Raw genomic sequence first — 12,087 nt, forward strand, 5'->3', positions numbered from 1 at the left:
TGGGCTAAGACAGTTAAGAGCAGGTGTGCCTTGCTCATCAGCTCTCTTTCCTTTTATGATAACTTTGAAATTCACATGCTGAACATTCACTGGGGAGAAGCCTGGGTTTCTGAATGACAGCATGGATCACAGCCCCTGGGCTCCACCTAACACCTACCCTCTGCTTATCTCACTGCATTGTGACATGCTGTAGGGAAAAAAAATTTTTTTTTAATTGTGTTAAGACACTCAAGATTTGGGGTTGTTTGTTACACTAGTTATCCTATCCTGATTTATTCCAACGTTTAGCCCAATGTTTAGCACATAGTAAGTACCCAATAAATGTTAGCTGAGGATGCTATAACTGTTATTTGTGGTTTTATTAGTATTATTATTATTACTTGAGACAATATGGCATAGTAGTTTAAGTTCAAGTTCTAGAATCAGGCAACACTGGGTCTGACTCCTGACTCCATTTTCACCCACTTTGTTTGCCAGTTCCTTAGTTTCTTGAGCCTCACTTCACTCAGGTACAAAATGCAGATGATGACCTTGCCTACCTTGGAAGGTCACTGTGAGCACTGAACGAGATGAAGCGTGTAAATCTTTTGGCACACTTGCATGTAGTAAGTGCTCATTAAGTGGAAACTAATAGTACTACTACCTAGAGAGCAGAATCTGATATTGGGGAAGTCTGAAGATTTGCTACTGCCTAATTTTTGGAGAAACCTCCAGGGAAGCCTAACTCCCTTGCATTTTAACATCTCAGCCAGAAAGTGCAGCGTGCCTTCCCTTCTGCTCCAGGTCATGTGCAAGAGTGGACTGGTCACTTTGGCAACCTGAAACCTGATTGTACTCCCTGTAATCACCCCAGGAATGTTTGTTACTCTGAATGTATATCCGTAATATTGTCAGGTCAGTAATTACTCTAACTGACAGAGATACTAATGTGTTAACAGATCAGGTCTCCAGTGCTCATAAATTATTCTTTCTCTCCTTCCTCAGCAAGTAGCTCAGGGATGCAGGGGATGTGAGTTGTTATTGGCCTCCGAGGTTTTCCTGTGGCTGGCTCTCTCTCACTGCTAATGCTCCCAGCGTGCTCCATTTTCCCAGAACCACCAGTTGCAATCAACTCGTGCTGGCAGTTGACATCTTTTAATATTTGCTGCTCTCTTTCTACCTAGCACTTTTGGCTCCATGTTGACATGAAGCCGTTTCCGTTATTGCCGTAACTAACTAAACAGCCCTTGGACTCTAGCTGGGAAACAGTGCCATAAATTTCTTAGTTACCTTGTTTCCAGCAAACAAAAAATCCCAGCAGCTTCAGGCCCCTCTTTACTTTATTATTTATACAGCCAGGCCATTTATTGCAAGATACCACCTCTCTCTGGATTGGAGTAGGCAAATTATTCCATTTTCTACTGTAAATGGTGCAACTTCTGATTCAGCAGCCTCAACAGGAGGCGTACTTGGGATGGAAGTGTCTGCACATTGGTTGCTGAGAGCAGGAAATCATTATCTGTGCCCTGTTCTTCTTTGGCCCTTAAAACAGAGTGGGATTGAAGAGATGGATTTTCATATCACTTTAGCCATTGGGTCAGGTTATTGCTGGAGAGAGAAAGATGGGGAGAGAGAGCTTAGACAGCATGGATTCATTTTAATGGTCTATTGGTTCCACTTAGTGAAGGCCTATTAATTGCATAATACGCATCTGTATCTGTGTCTTTCAAATAACATTTCTAACCACCTGGGGAACTGCTCAGAAGGCACAGAGGGATATAAAAAGAATGGATGCAATTAGGCAATTACGATCAAGGATGGAGAAAGGTTTGAAGGGAGAGAAGGGAAAGATGCTCCAACTTCAGGGCTGTAGGATATTTTTATCACACGCACCAAAAAAGGACTCTAGTTATGAAAGTCTTTCTCTCGTAAATTGCTACACAAGCAACACAAAGACTGAGGGAAGTAAATTCATCAGTGAAGGGATCAGATGTGTTATGAAAAGTAGAAGGAGAGCCAGGAGGCTTCTGATTGAAAAGAAACTTATTCTTTTATATTTTGATAAAAACCTGGTAAAATTATCCTGTTTATCCATTTCCTAATGAAATTTCATTTTAATGAACTATGGGAATTAATAACTATCTTGTTTTTTTTTTTTTTAAAGACACCTATTGTACTTGAACATTTGTTATTATTATTTTGTTTAATTTATTTATTTTATTTTTGGCCGTGTTGGGTCTTCGTTTCTGTGCGAGGGCTTTCTCTAGTTGTGGCAAGCAGGGCCCACTCTTCATTGCGGTGCACGGGCCTCTCACTATCGTGGCCTCTCCTGTTGTGGAGCACAGGCTCCAGACGCGCAGGCTCAGTAGTTGTGGCTCACGGGCCTAGTTGCTCCGTGGCATGTGGGATCTTCCCAGACCAGGGCTCGAACCCGTGTTCCCTGCATTAGCAGGCAGACTCTCAACCACTGTGCCACCAGGGAAGCCCCTCTTGGTATGTTTTTAACCCTACCTAGTATCTTGTGCCCACTGAGGGACCCCAAAGTGCATCTCTGAAGAAGAGGAAGCATCCTGATTCCCCTACAAGAGGATGTTGCCAATTCTCGACAGTACCATTCATCCAGCCTCTGTCATCACAGTGCTATCTCCCTTAGCAGACCATAAGCTAGTAGGGGACAAGGGGCTTTCTTTAAGTATACTGTTTTGATTATCTCACGTTAGAAAAAAGAAAAACAAGTACTTTGAAAATTTTGAAAATCTTTAGATTTGTTATATATCTATTAGAAGTCAATGAATAGCAACAGATATTTTCTCTTTCTGAGTTACTATATTTTGATTTGCCAGGAAAGACAAAGCATCCAACAAGAAGTGCCTCTGCTTCTAGAACATTCGCGGGTGGAAGGAATAAGCCAGTTAGGAGTGAGCCCCTTTTGATGTGGCCACCTTGAGAGAGATGGATTAGCGAAGATCAGGCTCTGTCCCTGGTACCAGAGCAACTGGGAAGTCATTGTAAGAGGACCAGAACCGGCCTCTGGTTGAACTACACACTTGGCTCCTTTTGGAGGATGCCTTGAAAATCAATTCAACTCCTTGGCTTTTGGATCAGAGCCCAGCAGTAGACAAGCTGCAGAGGCCAAGAGGCAGGACTGATATGGTGTCCACTGCCTGCCAGGCTCAGCCCAGAGAAGGACAGCTGGACAGTGAACTTGTCCGGGGCCTACACGTGGCTGTTAAGGAAACAAGTGGTTGGCACCTCTACCTTAACCTTCGTCTACCACACACCCAAAATATGGGCCTCTTCTTTAAAGTCTAAGTACTAAAAGGAGTAACTAATTCTATTTTCTCTCTTGACAGGTAGGGCATTACCATGAGCTATTTCTCTGCTAAGATGGGCCTTCTTATGAGTCCAGGATGAGACCTAGGAGTTAAACTGTGATGCTAAGTCCCAAGGAGGAAAATATAGTGCTTTCTGGAGCTCCATCCAAAGCGATTACAAACAGCAACAACCTGTGACGTTTAGGACGCTAGTAGTAGTGTATAGGACTTAAAATTCAGTCTGGAAGTGGGTTTTGTTAAAGGTATCATACTTCGACTCCCAGAACATCTCCTTTAGCCCATACTACAAAGATTTTGATATAAGCCTCATGCACTAACAGCCAGAGACCACCTCTCTTATTCAACGATGTAATTTCAGACCATCGGTAATAGCCACATATGACATTATTATCCCTACACCCTGAAGCTTAGTGTCTTCTACTTGGCAAGTCAAAAGTACTTGTTAAATAAAATTAAATAAAATAGAATGAAATGGAATTAACTTCTTGCAGAGATTAGAAATTTCACAGTTTAGTGTATTTCCCCTATATAACCCTTCTCCGTGTGACCTTGTTACAAAGGAATGATGCACTTACAGAAAAAAAAAAAATGCTTTGCCCTCCACCTGCAACAAGGGTGATCAAAATGATCCTGTTCGGGGGACAACTTTTCAAAGGTGGGTTGTCTCCTTTATATGTAAGACCAAGTAGAGAATCACAGCTAAGTCGTATAACACTACTGATTAAACAAATATATTTCATGGGTACTAAAGACGTATGCTGGAAGGTAGTTCAGTTTAAATCAACCTTTTAAGATAGAGCTGACTAGGTTTTAACTTCTTGTCACTGGGACCCTTTACTGATGAGAACTTACATATTTTGTCGGCCTGTTCCTAACAGATAAAAACAGATGTGAAAGAGAGAGTAGTCTTCTACCACCCTGCTCTCAAAATCTCAGATGGCTTTGGTCATTGATTAGAGGGATCCACCTCCAACTAGCTAAAGGCCAGAGAAAAAGGAAAGAATTGGGATTCACTGGTGGCGCAGTGGTTAAGAATCCGCCTGTCAATGCAGGGGACACAGGTTCTATCCCTGGTCCAGGAAGATCCCACATGCCGCGGAGCAACTAAGCCCGTGCGCCACAACTACTGAGCCCACGTGCCACAACTACTGAAGCCTGCGTGCCTAGAGCCCATGCTCCGCAACAACAGAAGCCACTGCAAAGAGAAGCCCGCACACCGCAACAAAGAGTAGCCCCTGCTCGCCACAACTAGAGAAAGCCCGCACACAACAATGAAGACCCAACGCAGCCAAGAATAAATAAATAAATAAATAAATATTAAAAAAAAAAAAAAGAAAAAGAAAAGAATTAATACTGTTTAAAGTAGCATCAAAATAAACTTTAAGAGGGAAAAGATAAACCCAGACAATGTGGACTAAACAAAAATTACAAAATATTCCCAAATATTCCCTGAAGAATTGCATCATTCACTGTCAATATACTAGGAAACATAAGGCCAGCTCTACAGTGGCTGCTGAATCAGGCTCCAAAGGAAGGCCTATTTTCCCAAGCCTTTTCATGACATGGAACTCACAGAAAATTATTATTGTTGCTATTGTTACTGTAATCATCATTGCAAAGCATACTGTAGTAAATACCTATTGTGGACAGAGGTGACCTGCAGGGATTGAGAAGCACACCTCAAGGCCAAGGATATGTGCATCTCAAGCACTGTGCCTTCTGGAAGAATGACTGGGAAACTTTTTCTGTAAAGGGCCAGAGAGTAAATATTGGGCTGGCCAAGAAGTTCGTTCGGGCTTTTCTGTAAGATGTTACGGAAAAATCCGAACGAACTTTTTGGTAAACCTGATATTTTATTTACATTTTGCCTAAATAGGTCTCTGTCTCAACTATTCAACTCTGATGTTGGAGCACAAGAGCAGCCATAGACAATACATAAATGAATGGCCATGGCTGCATTCAATAAAACTTGATTTGCAAAGACAGGAAATGGTAGGATTTGGCCAACGATCACATGTTGCTGACACTTACTCTTGGAGAATGAAATGGGAACTGAGTGAGCAGGCTCTGCCCCAACACACACACACACACACACACACACACACACACACACACACACACACACTCTTCAATCGAGGAAGCTTTATTCTTATTGATTTTGCCTATTGAGTTTCCATGTGAAATATTGTTTTTAAAAATCTTTACAACTGAAAAACAGATAAATAAAACTTTGATAGCTAGCTCAATAAATATTATAAAAATATATACCTTCATTAAAAGGATAGCATTATTTAACTAAATTCTACTACTTTTTCTTAGTATAAGATTCAAGGGAGAGCAGTACTTGAAGAAATACTAACACCTAAGCACAAAGAAGGTATTTTACTCACTAAATTTAAAATGGCATCTATTCTTCTGCTAAATCTAGATCCTTCTTTATAGTTTCAAAGAAAGAAAGGTGTGCTCGTTTGTCCACCGTTTACGTACTTACAAATACTGAAAAATTGTAAGACCCTTGGGATGTTTATGAGCTCTGATTACATCACTTATAACTAAAGCATGAAAAGAAGTTTCAGGGCTTTTATTTACTTTCTTAACTAATTGATAGATTTAGGAGCAAAACTTCATGGGATACCTGAAGCGGAAAAGTTTTCTGGGAATTAAGGGTGGAAAGGATAGATACATAACACTTTCAACTCATTTTCACCTACCATTCTTGAAAGAGCTTCTTTGCTTATACCAGGGAAAGCTTCCAGCAGACTTTTCCCTTCAACCTAATTTGCTAGTAGTTTTCATTATTATATAAAATACATAATCAACAAGGACCTACTGTATAGCACAAGGAACTCTACTCAATACTCTGTAATAACCTAAATGGGAAAAGAATCTGAAAAAGAATAGATGTGTGTACATGTATAACTAAATCACTTTGCTGCACACCTGAAACTAACATGACATTGTAAATCAACTATACTCCAATATAATATAAAAATATAAAAATCTCTCCATTCTCACAAAAAAATAAATAATATTCATTAAAAAAATAATTTGCTAGCAGTTTTCAAACTTCAATTGCATAATATTTAATTGGGGATGCCCAGTGAAAATGTAAAATTCAATGATTCTCATTCAGAAGATCTGAGGTTAGGCCCAGGGATCTGCATTTTTTAACAGATATCTGACGTTAGTGGACCACACTTTGAGAACACCATTGTTGAGTGAAATATTGACATAAACTGCATTGATTTACAGCAATAGGCTCTTACCCTTCTAAAACATGGAGGAATCGGAGAATAGCATATCTTTTAGACAAGTATTCTCTTTATTGTGAACAAGTGTTCTCTTTATTTTCTTTGACACGTGTTTGCCCTGGGTGTCTGAAGAATATTTTAGCTTCTTTGTTACTCCATTTGCTGGTGTTCACTGATGTCTACCCCTAACAGAAATGTTTTTAAAGGGTACAAGAACACAACTACACAGAGATATGATCTATATTTTAAAGCAGCCCTTGGTTTGAGACATTTCTTAGATGTCTTTGGGGAGTTGAGTTTATATTCCATTCTAAAAGTACCAACCCTTAACAGACGCTAGTGCTGAAGTCAGCCGAGTTGAAATCATTGTACAAGGACATATTTTTAGCCAGTTTCAGATTTCATTCAAACAGTATTAAGTTTCCTGTACCTCATTTTCATGAGAAGTAGCTGTTATAACTTCTAAGAGAGAAAAAAAAAAAGAATCACTAGAAGTATTGATCTCTAATGAAAAATGAAAAAAAAAAGGAATTTAAGAGAAAAATATGTTTAGAATGTCAGGTGCAAGCATGGTAACCATCTGTAAACACTGACAAGGTCCAATAAACACTTCCTTAGGAGACAGGAACATTCAGTTCAGCACAGGGCTCAAGACAAAGAGAAATGGGTCCTGATTTCTGTGTAGCTTTCTGTCAGACTTCAAGTTGCTGATGACATAGTTTCAGCCATTTGTGAAAAACAGGTTTGGGCACCCACAAGTAAAGCTCTTCACTAATCCAGGACTGCTGATGTGAATGCAGCAAGAGTCTGTTTACAATTAGGTCTCACACTCCCAAAGGTAAACCCATTTTTTTAAATCTTTAGGAAACTTACCTCTGCAAAAACTCTACTTTCCCCTCCCCCCAAGGGTGTCAACTTGGGATGCGTGAATCAAATCATCAACTTGCTGAGTAGCACAAATATTAGAAAATATTTTGCAACTCTCATGATTTCTGGTCCCTTTTTTTTTTATTGCAATATAATTGCTTTGCAATGTTGTGTTAGTTTCTGCTGTACAGTGAAGTGAATCAGCTCTATGTAAACATACATCCTCTCCCTCTTGGACCTCCCTCCTCCGCCCCCAACCCCACCCATCTAGGTCATCACAGAGCACTGAGCTGAGCTTCCTGTGCTTTATAGCAGGTTCCCACTAGCTGTCTATTTTACACATGGTAGTGTATATATGTCATTCCTAATCTCCCAATTCGTCCCACCCTCCCCTTCCCACACTGTGTTCGCATGTCTGTTCTCTATGTCTGCATCTCTATTCCTGCCCTGGAGGTAGGTTCATCTGTACCATTTTTCTAGATTCCACATATAGGCGTTAATTCATGATATTTCCTTTTCTCGTTCTGACTTACTTTCATCTGTATGACAGACTCTATGTCCATCCACATCTCTACAAATGACCCAATTTGTTCCTTTCTATGGCTGAGTAATATTCCATTGAGTATATGTACCACATCTTCTTTATCCATTCATCTGTCGATGGACACTTAGATTGCTTCCATGTCCTGGCTATTGTAAATAGTGCTGCAGTGAATATTGGGGTGCATGTGTCCTTTTGATTTATGGTTTTCTCAGGGTATATGCCCAGTAGTGGGATTGCTGGGTCATATTTTAAAAGCTTACAAGTGTTACGCTTCCCTTTCAGTAAGCTATGTTAACCAGCAACCCAGAAAAACACTGATGTTGGCTGGCCCAGAAGATAATTCACATCCCCAGAGTGAAAACTACTGCTTATCCACTCTCATCTCCAGCCCACATGCTACATCTGCATTCACTTTTCAGTACTGATTCAAAATATCACTTGCCTCTTTCATGTGGTTTCCTCCCCAAGATATATCTCCTCAGAAAGGTCAGTTTTGCACCATATCTGAGTATTTCTGAACCTGTGTCTTTCTACCTTGCCATGATATATTTTTCCTTGTTTATTTTACCTCATGATGTCTTATCAATAAAAACCAATAGCCCCTGGAAGAGAACTGGCTTGAAGTGCTGTACAGAGTAATTAAGTGCTTGTCTAAGGACATTTTCATGCAACAGCTCTTTGAGTGTGCTCTGCAGTCCAGGACCATCAGCATCACCTAGAAGAAATGCAGAATCTCAACACCTATCCAGACTTACAGAATCTAAATCTCCATTTTAACAAGATCCCAAGGTGATTCATGTCGTTGGAATAAGCCCAAGATGGAGCTGCTCCTGCCTTGGGTATTTTGTCAGCACTTAAACCTAGATAACTTTCATGTCCCTGTAAATATTCTGCTTGACCAGAAATGCAGGATATTCTGTCAGCCAACCCCCAAATGCCAAGCCAAACCTGGGCTTACTGGCTTGCTCCTTCTCACCCCAAACAAGGTTGACTCTACAGCCCCAGCCATTCAGATTTTCTCTATTTTTCTCTTCCAGTTCTTCATTCTTTACCCTAAGAAACCTTCCTTGCCTTCTGCCCTATTTTGCTATACTCTCTGGATAGAGACTGTCCACTTCATGAAGTGTTAAATACAGGTTCTTTGTATCACCTCCATTGTCTTCTTTAATTATTTTTTTAATAGTCTATACTTCAAAGTTTGAGAAGCAGAAGTTCTTACACAGGCAAGGAGTTTGGGCAGGGAGGGAATCAGAATCACCAGGGAGGATGTTTTCCATGCCCATCTAGCTCACGCGCCCCCAGGATTCGGATTCCGCCATGTCTTACGAGACTGCCCTGGATGGATTAGGTGGAAAACATGCTGGAGATATTTCTTCTGTGTTTTTCCCTGGTAGGAAGAGTCCTAGGGTGTCATTTAGCACTCTGTCTAGGGCAGACCACACAGATGGTAAAATTCTAGAGAAACAAACTATTCTCAGACAAGCTATTCTCAAATTTATAGCTCCAGTGCAGAAGGCAATGCCTGACATATAATAGGTATTCATTATATTATTATTATTAATGACACCTATTATATGTCATTACATTACAAATGTATGCAATACATTACAAATGGAATCCGAAGAGTACCAAAATCATGGATAAAATATGAAACCATTTCAACAACTTGAATAAGACTTCTTGGTATGATGACATGAGATTACCTCCCCTCGTGGTTTCCTTGCTCTATCCAAGGCAAAACCTTTGTTTTGTGGAATTTATGATCTATTCCAAATCTAAACCTCAACAAAAGCAGAGTAGAGTTTGGTTAGGCTAGTAACTCAAAGCTGTTCTAAAATTTTGAGGGCTTGTTTAAGCCTAATCACATGGCATGTGAATGGTGAGAACTCAGTAAATGTTGCTGACAGACTGACAAGATTCACTCACCACTGGCTTGAGTCTTTGTGACTCAGTTCAACCTCAAAGGAAAAGATTCACAGGCTCTGCCATCCATCCTGCAGCTGGGCAGAGGACTAATTGCTTCTTTGTCTGTGGATTGCATATTGCTTATTACTGGCATGACATTCCTGTACTCAAAAAGCACAAATAGTGATCCCTGAAGCTTCTTTAACCTTTTCAGACTATAGCAACTTGATTGTTCTCCTCATTACACTCTCCAGACCTTCCCCAGGATGACAGCCCAAATTGGAGGGTTTGGCTGGCATCCTTCATTAGCACTTTTTTCACCATTTCCCAGCACAGCAAATGTCCCGGGAACACAGAGAGAAAACTCTAACAACCATCCCTCAGTGTTTGAATCCTTCAAGTCCCTGGGCGCATTTCCTAACTATTAAATCATGTGTGTGCTTTCAAAACCGTGAGCTTAATGAGCTTTGCCCACCCCAGCTGGTCCCAGGACAAACCCTTCACTAGAAAATTCGTCTCTCTGTGATTTTCCTATCACAAAGCGGGAGCACCAGTGAAAATGTAAAAGCTCACAAAACTGAGACAAGGCACATAAAAATGAAAACGGTTCCAAAAAGCCTGGAAAGGTTTCCTGAAATGACCATTACTAGCATATTTGGTATCAGATATGAAACTCCTGCTAACGTGATCCCAGCTGCTTTGCAGACCCTCCAGGTCGCTTCCTCATCCAGGGCAGCGCCACCGCAGCCCACGCACCGCATCGTCCACAGACCGGCATCACCACAAAGGCACACCGTAGTTTCGCACCTTTAGGTCCTCCATTCTACTTGGTAAATGTCTACCCATCTGTGACGGCCTTGTTTAAATAACTTCTCCATCAACCCAACTTGAACTGCAGGTTATTTTCCGTCCTGCAAGTGATAACTTTATACAAACCCTATTTTACAGCATATCACATTTACAGTGAGTTTGTACCTATGTCTCAACCTCAGAATGTAAGATATTTCGGAGCAGGGACGGCACCTTACATATCCTGTGCCCAGCTAAGAAAGTACTTGACTTTGCGGAAATAAGAAAACGAAGAGCAATCAATAGTTTTTATGCCCCAAATTAGAGAGAGTTTAGGAAACATGTAAGAGCCACTAACATGCCTCTATATTTTGAAAAAAAAAAAAAAAAAAAAAAACCTCTACTGATAAAGTAAATGTAAAAATATATACTGTAATGAAAAGCCTAGTAACACAAATGTATGAAACCAGTGGCCCACTCTCTTTTACGAAACTTAAAAAGAAGAAAACTACAGAAATTGCTCCTACTCAGTAGGAGTTAATTAATTCTGTTTATCTAAACTAGAAGCAATAATCTCATTAATTTGAATGACCGAGAAGCATCTCAGTCTTCACGAGGGCCAATTTCATCACATGCTGCCATAACCATATTATGTTCTTGAAAATGCTATTTAAATACTAATATGAGAACGTCCCAAAGCAAGCCAAAAATGATGTACTTTCATTATATTTCAATTTAACTTTGCAGTAAAAAATAAATCAATAAGGAAAGAAATAAAATTAGGGTCTAGAAAAACACCTTGAGGAGATAAAAGTTTATCTTCAAAAACTATCAATCTAGGGACTTCCCTGGTGGCGCAGTGGTTAAGAATCCACCTGCCAATGCAAGGGACACTGGTTCGAGCTCTGGTCCGGGAAGATCCCACATGCCGCGGAGCAATTAAGCCCGTGCACCACAACTACTGAGCCTGCACTCTAGAGCCTGCGAGCCACAACTACTGAGCCCGCATGCCTAGAGACCGTGCTCCACAACAAGAGAAGCCACCGCAGTGAGAAGCCCACGCACCGCAACGAAGAGTAGGCCCCGCTCGCCACAACTAGAGAAAGCCCGCGCACAGCAAGGAGGACCCAATGCAGCCATTAATTAATTAATTAATTAATTAATTAATTAATTATATTTTTAAAATTTTTAAAAAAAGAAAAAAACTATCATTGTTAGTTATATTAATTTCAAATATTTTTATGAGAAAAACCTGTGCCATGTTATCTAGCCATGAGTGTTGCGAATTAAGCATTTTCTTTACACGGTCATGGTGCATATTAGAGGAAATATTTTCAGTCAAAGAAAGACGTGGCATGTCCTTTGCTAAACAGGGATAAAAATGGTGAAGGAAAATGTTCCTCCCTTACATGTTTTA

This window comes from Balaenoptera acutorostrata, chromosome 5 (genome assembly GCF_949987535.1).
Source record: "Balaenoptera acutorostrata chromosome 5, mBalAcu1.1, whole genome shotgun sequence".
NCBI classification, from domain to species: Eukaryota; Metazoa; Chordata; class Mammalia; order Artiodactyla; family Balaenopteridae; genus Balaenoptera; species Balaenoptera acutorostrata.